The sequence below is a fragment of the Rhinatrema bivittatum genome, chromosome 3, assembly GCF_901001135.1.
Source record: "Rhinatrema bivittatum chromosome 3, aRhiBiv1.1, whole genome shotgun sequence".
Lineage (NCBI taxonomy): Eukaryota > Metazoa > Chordata > Amphibia > Gymnophiona > Rhinatrematidae > Rhinatrema > Rhinatrema bivittatum.
In genome coordinates, this window is record NC_042617.1 from 299,666,244 (window position 1) to 299,682,665 (window position 16,422).

Here is a 16,422-nt window from a genome sequence, read left to right on the forward strand (position 1 = left end):
CAACCTGCGGAGCTCGCCTTCTCATTAGAACATACAGGCCGATACAGTACAGTGCGCTCCGGTGGAGTGCACTGTTAACCCGCATTTGGGCGCGCGTTTTTGATGCGCTAGCTTTACCCCTTATTCAGTAAGGGGTAATAGCGTGCCGAAAACGCGCATCCAACCCTCCCGAAACTAATAGTGCCCGCAACATGCAAATGCATGTTCATGGCCCTATTAGTTATGCCCGCGCGATTCAAAAGTAAAATGTGCAGCGATATTAAGTCGGAGGACCCAAAAGTTACAAAATAGTTAAAAATTAAAAAAAAAAATTTAAATGGGCCCGCAGCTCGCGGGTTGAAAACCGGACGCTCAATTTTGCCAGCGTCCTGTTTCCGAACCCGTGGCTGTCAGCGGGTTTGAGAACCGATGCTGGCAAAATTGAGCGTCGGCTGTCAAACTCGCTGACAGCCGCCGCTCCTGTCCAAAAAGAGGCGCTAGGGACACTAGCGTGTCCCTAGCGCCTCTTTTTACCGTGGGCCCTAATTTAGATAAATTCATTTACTGAATCGCGCGCACAGGAAAGTGGCCTGTGTGCGTGCCGGGAGAGCGGGCGCTCGCCTGCTCTCCCGCGATTTTTACTGTATCGGCCCGATAGCAAGGTGAATCAATTATTGGGCATACTGTGAACAGTGACACCTAGTGAGTTCTCCAGCTACCTGCAGCATGGAGCTCCAAGAATTTTCTTCATACCCTTTCACGCTTTGCATTCCTGTCCAGTTTGTAATTTTTTTGTTCTGAAGTAAAAAAAAAAATGCAGAAAAAAAAGCAGAATTCGAACAGCATGCAGCTTCTGTGTTTCTTCTGAACACAACATGTAATGCTCAGCTTCTTATGTAACATTATCTGAGCTTTCCCCTTGAATTTTAGCAGCCAAGGCTTGCTTGCTTGCTTGATTTCCCGTTCAAGGGATTACATGAACTGGTAATTATTTGGGAGTTCCTTTTGGTTCTTGTGGCTGTTTTGTTCTGGAGAACAAAAGAATATATATATTATTTTTTAATGCGTTTAGACTTAGCTTGGCATATGATTAGGATCAGCTGGAACTGTTTTCTTTTGACCTGGTTTGTTGCTTTTAAACAAGTACTTCTCAGACAAAAAAAAACACTCTTTGTTATTGTTTATTCCTCTGGGTATATATTTTGCTTGGGTGCAGAGGAAATGTATTTTTTAAAACAGGTTTCCTCCTATCGGGAGGGCTGAATATAAATAAAGTGCAGTGTATATGCCCTCCCTTTTTTTCGTGTAATCCAGAGCTGGTTTTGTAAAAAGCTGCGCTCTGAAGGTGCGCTCTGCAGCGCGGAGTGCTGCGTCTCACAGTTGGGCTTTCCACAGACCCGTGATTAGATGCTGTGCAAACAGCCATCAGCAACGCTACCCCACCCACTGGGGAGAGTCCCAATGTCAACTCTGATCCTACCTGGGAACTTTGAGGTTATACTCACAGTGCGGGTTGGTTCAACCATTTAGAGACCAGGAGGGAGGAGAACAGGACAAATAGCTATTCTGGTGGTTCAACTAAATATCATTTACTATGCAATCCTGTGGAAAACAAAATTACTGAGTAGGAGGTCGAATAAATGAGCAAAAGCCATTAGTGAGCATTTAGGGATGAATTCTCAAAAGGGTTTACATGCATAAAACCCAATTTCATGTGCGTTAATGGACTTTTGAAAATTGACCGGGGGGACGGACTGTGCATGTAATGAGCATGCACAAAAGTGATTATGTGTGCATTTTTACACGCACTAGGAGGTTTTTCAGGAAAGAAAGTTGGGGCAGGGAAACTGCACACCTGCTTTCAATTTTCGAAGCATGCGCGTAAATCTATACACACACATTTATATAACATTCATAATAACATAGTAATGAAGGCTGATAAAGACCAAATGGCCCATCCAGTCTGCCCAGCAAGATGCTCTTGGTAGTAACTGCTGCTTTGTGCAGGTTACCTCCATGCCTTCTGTTAAGGGTAGTAACTGCCGCTCCGTGCAGGTTACCTCCATGCATTCTGTTAAAGGTAGTAAGTGCTGCTCCATGCAGGTTACCTCCATGCCTTCTGTTAAGGGTAGTAACTGCCGCACTGTGCAGGTTACCATGCATTCTGTTAAGGGTAGTAACTGCCGCTCCGTGCAGGTTACTTCCATGCCTTCTGTTAAGGGTGGTAACTGCTGCTCCGTGCAGGTTACCTCCATGCCTTCTGTTAAGGGTGGTAACTGCTGCTCCGTGCAGGTTACCTCCATGCCTTCTGTTAAGGGTAGTAACTGCTGCTCCGTGCAGGTTACCTCCATGCCTTCTGTTAAGGGTAGTAACTGCTGCTCCGTGCAGGTTACCTCTATGCATTCTGTTAAAGGTAGTAAGTGCTGCTCCGTGCAGATTATCCCCATGCCTTCTGTTAAGGGTAGTAACTGCCGCTCCGTGCAGGTTACCCCATGCCTTCTGTTAAGGGTAGTAACTGCCGCTCCGTGCAGGCTACTTCCATGCCTTCTGTTAAGGGTGGTAACTGCTGCTCCTTGCAGGTTACCTCCATGCCTTCTGTTAAGGGTAGTAACTGCTGCTCCGTGCAGGTTACCTCCATGCCTTCTGTTAAGGGTAGTAACTGCTGCTCCGTGCAGGTTACCTCCATGCCTTCTGTTAAGGGTAGTAACTGCTGCTCCGTGCAGGTTACCTCTATGCATTCTGTTAAAGGTAGTAAGTGCTGCTCCGTGCAGATTATCCCCATGCCTTCTGTTAAGGGTAGTAACTGCCGCACTGTGCAGGTTACCATGCATTCTGTTAAAGGTAGTAAATGCTGCTCCGTGCAGGTTACCCCCATGCCTTCTGTTAAGAGTAGTAACTGCCGCTCTGTGCAGGTTACCTCCATACATTCTGTTAAAGGTAGTAACTGCCGCTCCGTGTAGGTTACCTCCATACATTCTGTTAAAGGTAGTAAGTGCTGCTCCATGCAGGTTACCCCCATGCCTTCGGTTAAGGGTAGTAACTGCCGCTCCATTCAGGTTACCCCCATGCATTCTGATAAAGGTAGTAACTGCCGCTCCATGCAGGTTACCTCCATGCATTCTGTTAAGGGTAGTAACTGCCGCTCCGTGCGGGTTACCTCCATGCCTTCTGTTAAGGGTAGTAACTGCCGCTCCGTGCAGGTTACCTCCATGCCTTCTGTTAAGGGTAGTAGCTGGCGCTCCGTGCAGGTTACCCCCATGCCTTCTGTTAAGGGTGGTAAGTGCTACTCCATGCAGGTTAACCCCAAGCCTTCTGTTAAAGGTAGTAACTGCCACTCTATGCAGGTTACCCTCATGCATTCTGATAAAGCTAGTAACTGCTGCTCCGTTCAGGTTACCCCCATGCCTTCTGTTAAGGATAGTAACCTACAGGTGTAAATGGGTGCACACGTGCTGTGCTCCATTTCGCACACAGTAGGTAATTTTCAGAAGTCCATTTTGAAAATCCTGTCTAAAGTCTCATGTACTTTGTACATGCAAACTGTTGCCTTATGCATGTCACTGAAACTTACTCTCTTAGAGACAATTATCATAGCCATTTATGTGGGTTAATAGCAAGTCACCTGAATAAATTGGCTATCTAATATTGCCCTTCCTCAATCTGGCTCCAAGCATGTGAGGCATACATTTCAACACACATATGCATTTGGTGGAGATGCTCCCGGGAGTGTGTCTTAGGTAGAATGACAAAATAACACATATAGGTAGTATGTTCAAATCTGCATGTGTTATTTTCCATAAAAAGTCTACACACACAAATGGAAGATGCTAAAGCTTGTGGGTCCTTTTAAAATTTGGTGGAAAGTCAATAGGTCACAAATACCTGTGGACTTTGTACCAAAGTGAACTGTTTGAAAATTGCCCCCTTTAATGAGGGATTTTTAGTCCTGTCCCTCTTGAATGGTATTACTCCTATTAAAATATTTATGAGCTTCATGTATCCCTTTTCAGACATGCAAAATCACTCCACTGATGTTAGTATCATTTGGAATTGGAGAAAGGAAGTGCATGTAACATGCTCGAGGCATAATGGCAGTGTGGGTGGTAGACAAAAATACTCTGTACATCAGTCACAATACAGCCTCGTTTAAATATCCTCTCAAAACATAACATGGCCTGGCTCCGTAGGAAATAATGGGGGAAAAAACAGTAACATGTGGCCGACCCTTTGGTTAAACAGTAACATGTGGCCGACCCTTCGCTTAGCCACTAGATGGCCCTAAGTTCCTTATCATCAAGACTAGTACCAGCTTAGTGGGATTTTCCATTCCTTCTTCAGTCTCTCCAATGAGTTGACTGTGATTAGCTATCCCAAGGGCATAAGGGGGAGCTAAAGATATAGAGAGTGTGGTCAGTTTGAGTTGGCTCTTGAAGAGAAAAGAGCTATTTTCCTTTCACCCTGCTGAGTTGGGCCCACTAACCCAACTTGGTATTTTTCCTGCGTTCAGAGGAGGTTTCTCTTTCTCAGTACACACCCTGGCTGAGAGGATCTGCCTCATTTTTTTAGGTTTTTGATTCATTTTTCTTGTTCTGGGGAACACCCTGTACTCTTTGTTGAGGGGCAACCCCCCCCCCCCCCCAATCTAGAGAGGAGGGGCTGGAGGCCTGTGAGCTACCCCTCTACGCCATAGAAGAAGCAAGACAAATGACAGCACTACCCAGCATGGAATACTTTTGGACTTAGAACAATTTGGCTTTTTCCTCTTTTTGTTAGTGTGGAGGGTTTTTTTGCCCACCCCCTCCTCACAACTTGGAATCAGGAGAGCGAGAACTTTGGTCAAGACTGGTCAGACTTTTCTCCCAGAAAAGTCACACAGATTGGAAAGAGAGTACAGGACTGAAACATCAAGATCTGGAGGCTCCCAACTGGATCTCTACCCCAAAGGGATCGGGGCACAGGCTGAGGGCAAAAAATAGAACACTGGATTCAGATAGGATCTTTTTGTGGCTTGGGATTCCCCATTAGGATTCCCCATCGTATTGGGCTGTTTGTACACAGATAAAGTGACAGCGGCAAGCTCCTAGAGAGCTAGAAAGATGGACACAAAACACCCCAGCAGAAAGACTATGTAAACAGTTCAAATGCACAGTTTCATTTGGGGAAAGTATGTGGGACCGTGATTGACGTTTTGGAAATAGTAAACTTTATTTGAACGCTCCGTCTATCTCCAGCTCGTCTGTCCCTGAGGACAATATATACCACCAGAGAAATACACACACTTAAAGGTAAGATTTTAAAAGCATTGCTCCTGCAAAAACAGCCCCATACATGCTTATGTGGGCCACGCATGAGCAGTGCAAATTTTAAGAAGCCGGGAAGTATGTACATCAGCAAAGGGATGGGTGTGGGGCCAAGACTTATGCACGTAACCCCCAAATTTTGCAAGGCTGAGCATAACAACACACACACACCATGTTACCTGTGTAACTTTACTACTGGTCCTGATGGGATGCAAGTGTGGAGATGTTGAGAGAGAGAGAGAGAGAGAGAGAATCTGACACTCTATCTCCCAGTATACGAGGGGCACTTTCAACTCAGGGTGGGTTTTGGGGAGGGTGGTGTTGCATTGGTCTGCCTAGGGTGCAAGAGTCTGTAGATCCTTGTAACACCGCCCCCCCCCCCTCCAAAACCCACCCTGTTGAAAGTGCCCCTCTTACAGTGGGAGATATATAGAGTGTCAGATTGTCTCTGTAATAGAGTCTCTCTCTCACATCATAAAGGCTCCACACACAGCAGGGATATTTTAAATGATATGCATGTCTATGGGCACTCCTTTTAAAATTTACTTCTTATGGAGAAACACTTCAACACCTAGGCCAAGATACCCCCACAGCAAGAACTCCCTCCCTTGGATCTGCAGAGAGAAGAAGAGGTAGGATGGAGAGAGTAGCCCCGATTAAAAAAAATACTTTCATGGCCCAGCAAACTTCCCGGCAAAGGATTGCAAATAAAACATGCAGAAAATATTTTTTTTTAGAGTCCATAAAAAAAAAGCCTGTAATGGCTTAGAAATGTATACATCAAGATGTATAGCAGTCTTGACATGTAAATGTGTATCCAATGCCATGAAATAAAACTTTTTCAATGTTTCGACTCTACATGCTCCTTAATTGATGAACTGCTCTCATGTGAAAAGGTATAACACTGGCTCCTCAGACAGCAAAATATATCTTTCTCTAAGTACAGGGGAGCTGCATCCTACTTCTCCAGTGCTAGACTCACCTGACAGCTCAGGTAGGCCTAAACCTGGTCAAAGTACCATCAAAAATGTCAGGCAGTGTGAAAATCTGCCGTCTCTCTGTACCCTCCAATGCATGTTACTCCTTGAACAGAATGTGAATAAGAGGAAACGAAAACAGAATCATATTACGCACTCTCAAAATCCAATACCCTTATCTGCTATGCCATGACACCGATAGCAAGCCACACACACCTGCACACGTACCAGATACCGTAGCTCTTAGGTGAAGGCTGGGATACTACACGTACTCTCTGGGATGCTGCACTTAGATCCACCATCCTCAACTTCCTTCTCCTTCTGCCTCTAAAGCTTCTTCCTTTGGCCAGGGAAGATGGTACCAGCCAGAAACATATAGCCTGAAACACACAGCAAAGATGATACTGACTTGGTGAGGAGCAAGGGCCAGAAAGCATTCAATGCACTCCAGTGAGCACGAGTGGCTCTTCAGAGGTCAAAAGTGTGCTAAATAAGGGTCCTGGTGGAGTGATGGGCATAGTGATAATGCTGTTTGATGGCAGAAGAAGAAGGGAGGGAGGGGGTGCGCAAGGGTGGACAGAGTTAACAGTCATTCCATTGAGAGTGTAATCATTATCATTATCCCAGCAAGCAAGCACTTTTGACTTTATCATTATTTTAAAACCTCCTTTTCCTTGGGGTAACCTTCAGAGACTACAGAGGGATGTGAGGACAACTGCTGCAGCCCTGGGAACTGATAAAAGTCCACCAAGGGGGAACCAGACTGTCTCTGGAAGGCCCAAGGGAAGACTTATTACACAACAAAGTCCAAGGTCCATATGCCGTTAGTTGATTCCAAAAAGAAACTGAATTTTATTTGTAAATCCAAATCCAAATGACAAGACAGCAGGAAACATTAGAAGAAATCTTAAGTGGAATAACTGGATACCATCTCACAAATATTAAATAGGTTCAAAATTCTCTCACTCTTCTCTGAGAAGGAGAAATCCTGGAACACAGTCAACATGGATTTACCCAAGAGAAGTCTTGTCTAACAAATCTGCTTCATTTTTTTGAAGGGGTTAATAAACATGTGGATAAAGATGAACAGGTAGATGTAGTGTATTTGGATTTTCAGAAGGCATTTGACAAAGTCCCTCATGAGAGGCTTCTACGAAAACTAAAAAGCCATGGGATAGGAGTTGATGTCCTTTCATGGATTACAAACTGGTTAAAAGACAGGAAACAGAAGTAGGATTAAATGGTCAATTTTCTCAGTGGAAAAGGGTGAACAGTGGAGTGCCTCAGGGATCTGTACTTGGACCGGTGCTTTTCAATATATATAAATGATCTGGAAAGGAATACGACAAGTGAGGTTATCAAATTTGCGGATGATACAAAATTATTCAGAGTAGTTAAATCACAAACAGACTGTGATACATTACAGGAGGACCTTGCAAGACTGGAAGATTGGGCATCCAAATGGCAGATGAAATTTAATGTGGACAAGTGCAAGGTGTTGCATACAGGGAAAAATAACCCTTGCTGTAGTTACACGATGTTTAGTTCCATATTAGGAGCTACCACCCAGGAAAAAGATCTAGGCATCATAGTGGATAATACTTTAAAATCGTTGGCTCAGTGTGCTGCAGCAGTCAAAAAAACAAACAGGAATTATTAGGAAGGGACTGATTAATAAAACGGAAAATGTCCTAATGCCTCTATATCGCTCCATGGTGAGACTGCACCTTGAATACTGTGTACAATTCTGGTCGCTGCATCTCAAAAAAGATATAGTTGCGATGGAGAAGGTACAGAGAAGGGCAACCAAAATGATAAAGGGGATGGAACAGCTCCCCTATGAGGAAAGGCTGAAGAGGTTAGGGCTGTTCAGCTTGGAGACGAGACGGCTGAGGGAGGATATGATAGAGGTCTTTAAGATCATGAGAGGTCTTGAACGAGTAGATGTGACTCGGTTATTTACACTTTCGAATAATAGAAGGACTAGGGGGCATTCCATTAAGTTAGCAAGTAGCACATTTAAGACTAATTGGAGAAAATTCTTTTTCACTCAACGCACAATAAAGCTCTGGAATTTGTTGCCAGAGGATGTGGTTAGTGCAGATAGTGTAGATGGGTTCAAAAAAGGTTTGGATAAGTTCTTGGAGGAGAAGTCCATCAATGGCTATTAATCAAGTTTACTTAGGGAATAGCCACTGCTATTAATTGCATCAGTTCATCAACCAACCTCTTCCCTTCAATAATAATTCTATAACATATACCAATACAAGGGATGCTTGTGTCCTGGTATTACTTATGTACGGTGGCTATTGTTCAAGGACAGCCAATTTTATGGGTGTCCTTCTTTTTAGCCCCGTCTATTAATCTTTATTATCCAAAATTCAATGTAGATTTTCTATTTTGTCTTTTACTGCCCTGGGCAGGCAGATGCGATCCCCGCGAGAAGCAATTGAGACGGATGTCCTGATAAGTATTGACAAACAAGTAGCGGGTCGCCTCATAAAACGGGGAGATAAGGGGATCTTTTTAGATAAAAAAGTAAAAGACAAAATAGAAAATCTACATTGAATTTTGGATAATAAAGATTAATAGACGGGGCTAAAAAGAAGGACACCCATAAAATTGGCTGTCCTTGAACAATAGCCACCGTACATAAGTAATACCAGGACACAAGCATCCCTTGTATTGGTATATGTTATAGAATTAATTGCATCAGTAGCATGGGATCTTCTTAGTTTTTGGGTAATTGCCAGGTTCTTGTGGCCTGGTTTGGCCTCTGTTGGAAACAGGATGCTGGCTGGGCTTGATGGACCCTTGGTCTGACCCAGCATGGCAACTTCTTATGTTCTTATGTTCTTACTCCAACCCCAAGGCCTTCGGGGCAGCATCATTCTCAGAAAGTTCGTTTACTGGAGCTTTCCCAGATGAAGAGTTACCATTTTGGTTGACAGGGTGTCCTCCCTTTATTAGGCTACCAAATCCCCTTTTCTTCAGCCTAGAATCTTTGGGTGTTTTGCTTCAGAAATCTTTGGGTGTTTCACAAGCACTGTTCTCCTCTCAGGATTCACAAAACAACCCCCAACAGAGATATAGAGTCTCATCCCCCCACCCTCCACCCCCTTGTTCATTCCCGATGATGGGACATTACCTCCTCTCATTACTATCATTACAGTGCAAGGGTACTAGGCGCCCTAGGTGAACCTTTTGCCTTGCACCTGCCCCCCCCCCCTGGTTATGCCCGCCCCTCCCCATTGCGCCACTGTATCTGGACTCTTTATTCCCGGGGACCCACCTGTCTGCCTCCCCCAGCTCCTCTCTGGACATCCAAGCCAGCCCTGTGCTTTGCTCCTCTTTGCCACGAGTGGGATAGGCTCTGCTTGCAGCCCCACATGACTGCTCTTCGGCACCCCATAATGGTCGGTGCCCAAGGTGACTGCCAGGTTCGCCTAATGGGATGCGGCAGCCAGTAGCGTAGATTGGGTGGGCCTGGGTGGGCAGTGGTCTACCCAATTTGGGCTGAGACCCACCCACCCGGAAGAGGCCTTTTGGAGCAATGCCATCGTGTTATCCTATCCCTTCGTCAGCGAAGAGGAGTGACCTCAGAAGAGGAAAGGCCACAGCGTGATGCCATCTCCACGATGACGCAGAGGAGGGCTGGAGCTGCAAGGCTGCCACAGGATCCGTCCGTCCCTCGATGGCGAAGAGGAAGGTCAGAGCTGCAAGGCTGCCATGGAATCCCATCCCCATGATGGCGAAGAGGAGGACATGAGCTGCAAGGCCATTGCGGGATCCCATCCCCACGGCAGCAGAAGTAGGACTTTGGTTGTACCTAATGAAAAGGCCTTCTGTGTGTGTGGGTGAGAATGGAAGCTTGAATGTGTGTATGGGGGTGAGAATGGGAGCTTGAATGTGGGTATGTGTGGGTGAGAATTGGAGCTTGAATGTGTGTTTGTGGGTGAGAATGGGAGCCTGGGTGTGTGTGTGTGTGTGTATAAGAATGGAAGCCTGGGGGGGGGGGGGGGGGGGGTGAAAGTGAGAGCTTGTGTGTGTGAGGGAGTCTGTAAGAGAAAGTGTGTGTGTGTGTGTGTGTGTGGGAGGAAGGGAAGAACACAGTAGAAGAGAGGCACTGAAAATGAATTAGGAAATGAGCAACAAGGAAAACATGGGAAAAAGAGACCAGGACCAACTGATAAGAAAAATACAAAGATCAGACAACAAATGTAAAAAAAAATTATTTTGAGATTTTAGCAATTTAAATATGCCATCTTTGAGAATGTGCATGTCTTACATTTTTGAATTTTGCTCTTTCTTCAGTATTCCACTGTTCAGAGACTCAGGCTTTCTATTTTGGTTTTATCTGCATGTTTCTGTTTCTAATTTGTAGTCTCTTTTTTTCTATATTAGGTAAAGGTATGTCTCTGTTTTGCCTGTGTGTGTATACTCTGCTCGCATGAAGTTTCTCTGAAGTAGTCCAGCTTGTTTTGTTATTCCAGTAGGTGATGTATTAATGTTCCAGGGCCTGGTATAGTATTTGCATTGCTGCTTTTTCACAAGGTTGCTGTTATTTGAATCCTGAGAATCAGTGCTGTGACTGTATGGTATGGCAAGGTTCTAGATAAGAAAATAGGAACATAAGAAATTGCCATACTGGGTCAGGCCAAGGGTCCATTAAGCCCACATCCTGTTTCCAACAGTGGCCAATCCAGGCTACAAGTACCTGGCAAGTACCTGTTATGTTTTGGTATGGATGTGAACATCCAAAATATCCTCTACCTGATAGGTTATGTCCTCTTTAGCAGCCAGAGGTTGTGGTTCAGGTGTCTTTTTTGAGAATTCTGAAAGGATGAGCGGTTTTAGAAGAGAGATGTGGAAGGTGTTGTGGATGCGTAATGAAGAAGGTAACTGTAGACTGTAAGAAACAGGACCCAGGCAGCGACGAACAGCAAAGGGTCCAATATATCTAGGTGCAAATCGAGCAGAGGGCAGTTTAAGGTGGATGACGTGGGTACTGAGCCATACCTTGTCTCCTGGTTGTAACTGTGGAGCTGCTCGATGGTGTGCATCATAGAATTTTTATGCCTTTTGTCCAGCTTTTTGCAAAAGGTCCTTGGTGTGTTGCCAGAGTTGGTGAAGTTCTTGTGCTGATGCCTGTGCGGCTGGAGATACTACTGACAACGGCACTAGTAGTGGAGGTAGAGGTTGGCATCCATAAACTAAATGAAAGGGTGATGGCCCTGTAGAAGCTGATGGATGAGAGTTTAAAGTGAATTCAGCCCATGGAAGTAATTCGGCCCAATCGCTTGCCTGGAGTTAACATAGGCACGAAGAAATTGTTTTAGTGTGCGATTCGTTCTTTAAGTCTGGCCGTTTGCCTGAGGGTGGTAAGCACTGGTGAAATCTAAGGAGATGTCAAGTTTCTTGCATAACGCTTCCCAAAACTTTGCGGTGAACTGAACCACTCTGTCGGAGAGGATATGTCTGGGTAAGCCGTGGAGGTGGAAGATATGCCATATGAGTAGCTTATCCAGTTCTGGAGCAGAGGGTAGCCCGGGTAGTGCCACCAAATGGGCCATTTTGGAAAAACGATCAACTGTGACCCAGATGGTGTTGTTGCCGTTGGACTTGGGTAGGTTGACGATGAAGTCTGTCACAGTATGTGTCCATGGTTCACTTGGCACTGGAGAAGGCCTCATGGATGACCACATGGTGGTTTTTGTCTCGCACAAGTGGAACACAACTCCACGTAGGCCTGAACATCTTTTTTCATTGAGGGCCACCAGTAGTACCTTTTCAGGGTAGCAAAGGTACGGGCCTGCCCAGGATGACCTGCGAGCAGGGAGTCGTGGGCCCACCGGAGTATCTTATTCTGGAGGTTCTGTGGAACTAATGTCTTCCTGGCTGGAACCATGTGGGTAGCTGAGAGGAGTACCCTAGCTGGGTCAATCATGTGGCGCAGCGTGTCCAGGACATTTTCAGTGGAAAAAGAAGGGATAGCGCATCTGCGCAGGTGTTCTTGCCTGCTGGGCAATACTTCAGGAGAAAATCGAAACGATTAAAAAACAATGTGGTTCAGACGCTGTGCTTGACGCAAGTATTTGAGGTTTTTATGATCGGTGTAAACCGTAATTTGGTGTTGAGCACCTTTAAACCAGGGGCGCCATTCTTCAAATGCCAACTTAATTGCCAGAAGCTCCTTGTCTCCTATCCCATAGTTTCGTTCGGCTGGAGAAAAACGTCATGAGAAGAAGGAACAGGGATATAAGGTGTGGCTATCAGCATGTTGGCTAAGGACTGCTCCAACCCGATATCCAAGGTACCGACCTCAACAACGAAAGGTCGTAGAGGGTCTGGATGCATAGTAGAGGCTCTTGAAGGAACACCTTCTTAAGTTGTTGGAAGGCACTCATGGTTTCTGGTGACCACTGAGAAGGGTTACCTCCTTTTCGTGTCATGGCTGTAAGAGGTACGGTCAAGATGGAATAGTGATGAATGAATGATCTGTAGTAGTTGGTGAATCCAAGGAATCTCCTCAGAACCTTCAGTCCAGTAGGTTGGGGCCAATCACGAATGCTCTTGGTCTTCTGTGGGTCCATTTGAAAACCACAACTGGACACCACATAGCCCAGAAAGGGAATGGATTATTGATGGAAGGAGGATTTCTCCAATTTGGCATATAATTGATGGTCTCTCAATCTCTGGAGAACCTTGATGACATTCAATTGATGGTCTTGGAGGTTCTGGAAAAAGACTAGTATATCGTCAAGATAAACTACTACACAGGTATAAAGTAGGTCCCTGAAGATGTCATTCATCATGTTTTGAAACAAGGCCAAGGCATTGCAAAGGCCAAAGGGCATAACTAAATATTCGCAGGTATTAAATGCCATCTTCCATTCATCGCCCCGGCGGATTCGGACCAACTTGTATGCTCCTCTGAGGTCCAACTTCATGAATAGTTTGGCTCCTTGAAGCCTATCAAATATTTTGGAGATCAATGGTAATGGGTAGCGATCCTTTATCGTGATCTCGTTCAGACCACGGTAGTCTATACATGGGTAAAGGGAGCTGTCCTTCTTACCCACGAAAAAGAACCCAGCCCCAGCAGAAGATTTAGATGGGCGAATAAAACCTTTCGCCAAGTTCTCTTGGATGTAGGAGGACATTGCTTTGGTCTCTGAGAGAGACAGTGGGTACACCCTTCCTCTGGGAGGCTCGGCATCAGGTAGTAGATTGATGGCACAATCAAAGGATCTGTGAGGTGGTCAGGTGTCAGCTGTCTTCTTGGAGAATACATCTTGATAAGCGGAATACTGTGGAGGTAGGCCTGGCAGCGAAGTGGTAGTGGTCATGCATGGCATAGGAGTCACAACCTTGAGACATCTCCCATGGCAAGATTCTCCCCATTGGGATAACTGTAGGGTACTCCAGTCAAATTGAGGCATATGCAACTGTAGCCAAGTACTGCTTTATCTAGAACTAAAAATGTGATGGTCTCCGTATAGAGAGAACCCATGCGGAGACTGATAGGCTGGGTGGAAAGCGAGACATCACCAGGTAATGGTTCGCCATGGATGGAAGACAACAGCAGCGGTGTGGGTGTCCGGACAGTGGGGATTTGTAGGTGCTCCAAGAGGTGTTTAAGAATAAAGTTTCCACCCGCACCAGAATCCACCAAGGCTAACGTATGGAACTCGAGGGTGTCTGAAGTGATAGAGACTGGAAGGGTCAGTGGAGGAGATGGCATTATGAACTGCGCTGCCCGCGGGTTCCCCCACGAGCAGGCTCACTCACCATCCCTGCTTCTTCACCCGACGCGGCTGGACACCGCCGTCGGGCCTTCCTACGCGGCCAGAGCCACGGTCTGTCTTGGCTCACGCGGCCTGGAGGCCGCCCAAATTCGTCCTCTTCACCGCAGCCGGAGCCGCAGACTTTCCTGCCTTCCTGCGCGGCCAGGAACGCTGCTAATGTTTGCTCCAACTTCGCGGCGCTAAGGCCACATCCCTGGGCTGGAGTGGCGGCTGGAGCCGCCCCCGGGGTCTCCTGCAGTGGCTGGAGCCGCTGCCGACGTCAGGGCCTGCGTTCAGGCCAGTCCTGCCTTCTCTGCTTCTCTACATCGGTGCAGGCCGCTGTCTGCAGTCCTGCACAGCTTCCTGCTTGCTTCTTAGGCGCCGGCGCGCACCTCTTCTCTGGATTTAAAGGGCCAGGCACAGGAAGTGTGCTGGCCCCACCTTGGGAGTGGACTTCCTGCTTCAGCCCTATAAAGGGGCTGCTCCATCAGTCTGTCGTTGCCTTGCATTTGAGTGACATCCCTCTGGAGGCTCCTGCCTGCCAGAGCCTTGTAAGGTCTTCTGATCTTCGTGGAGCTCCTCGTCTTGTCTGCCTTCGTACCATGTCTTCATGTGTTGATGTCTTGCCTGAGGTCCCTGACCATGTCCTAATGTTCCGTCATGATCTTCCTCCTCCTGATGTGTCTGCCTTCCAGGATGTTCTTCCCTGCGTCTTCGTCTGGTGCTCCTGAGCCTTTTGTTCCTGTAGAGCTGTGGTTCTCGGATGATGTCGTGCCCGAGAATGGAGTGGCCTGCAGGTGGGATTGTTCCCTGGGCTCCTAAGCCTCTGTTCCCGCCAGTCATAGGTGAAGCTTCGGATGACATCAGCTCCATCATTGGAGTTCCTCCTTTCCTGGATCTTCCCGCGCTTGTCCCGCTCTCCTCGTGGTCCGTGACCAGCCTCTTAGGGCTGTGTAGGGTGCGTAGTGGGACAGGGTGGTCCGCGACTCAGTCCTGCAGGTGGGCTGAGTAGGGCGCCCTGAGAGACAGTGCCAGTGTCCTCCCTCCCAGTTGTTGTCAAGTTCCAAGTCTCGTCTGTGATGCAGTTGCATCAACCCAAGTGTCTTCGTCTGTGATGCCGTTGCATCAACCCAAGTGTCTTCGTCCGTGATGCCATCGCATCCATCATAGTCCTGTTTACATGTCAAGGCCTCCGTCTGCCCTCAACCTCAGGCCAGGCCTGCTGCTCCATGCTGTTCCACGCAGCAGGTCCGAAAGGGCTCGGAATGGTCGGAGGACCATTCAACTTCCAACATCATCCTGTTGTTGGCCTTGGGAGCTTGCAGGCCTGGAAGAAGGTCAGCCCGTCAGCCATGCTGAACCAAGTCAACCCTCGGGTCGGTCCTGGACGCGTCTGGGGCCGGGCTGAGGCCCAAGAGCACACTAAAACACCAGAGTGTAACAGATGGAGGTGGATTCTAGGTCTGCGGGTTTCCCGGACAGATAGGACAGGTAGGCACTGCGTGGCCCGGTTGACCACAGTACATGCAGAGGCCTAGTCTTCTCCGGTGATGTCTTTCTTTAACCGAGAGATGACTGCGGCCCAACTGTCTGCTGAGTTGTAAGGAGAAACATTCCAGGTCCATTGTAGTGGAAATTTCCATGGATGCAGAGTGTATTATAGAATCAGAGGTGCAGAGTTTATATTGAGATTCTGTCCTTTTATGCATAGACCCTCAGACTTTATGCTCATATTCCATATTGAAGAACTGGCTGAATGAGGATATAAGAACATAAGAAAATGCCATACTGGGTCAGACCAAGAGTCCATCAAGCCCAGCATCCTGTTTCCAACAGTGGCCAATCCAGGCCATAAGAACCTGGCAAGTATCCAAAAACTAAGTCTATTCCATATTACCATTGCTAATGGCAGTGGCTATTCTCTAAGGGGTAGATTTTCAAATAGCGCGATTTGGCGTACTTTTGTTGGTGCATCAGGCGCAAACAAAAGTACGCTGGATTTTAGTAGATACGCGCGTAGCCGCGCGTATCCGCTAAAATCCGGGATCGGCGCGCGCAAGGCTATCGATTCCATATAGACGGCGCGCGCCGAGCTGCGCAGCCTACCTCCGTTCCCTACGAGGCCGCTCCGAAATCGGAGCGGCCTCGGAGGGAACTTTCTTTTGCCCTCCCCTCACCTTCCCCTCCCTTCCCCTACCTAACCCACCCGCCCGGCCCTGTCTAAACCCCCCCCTTACCTTTGTTGGGGGATTTACGCCTCCCGGAGGGAGACGTAAATCCCCGCGCACCAGCAGGCCGCTAGCGCGCCGGGACGCGACCTGGGGGCGGGTCCAGAGGGCGCGGCCACGCCCCCGGGCCCGCCCCCGAAACGCTACGGCC

At 47.2% G+C, this 16,422-nt stretch overlaps 1 long non-coding RNA gene across 2 annotated transcripts in view; it reads right to left on the bottom strand.

Annotated features, from left to right (window-relative positions):
* LOC115087626 overlaps positions 1-16,422 on the bottom strand; it is a 144,812-nt gene that overhangs the window by 118,557 nt on the left and 9,833 nt on the right. For both annotated transcript variants that reach the window (XR_003855566.1, XR_003855565.1), the window contains exon 2: positions 6,485-6,636. This is a non-coding gene — a long non-coding RNA (uncharacterized LOC115087626). The remainder of the gene's footprint in view (positions 1-6,484; positions 6,637-16,422) is intronic.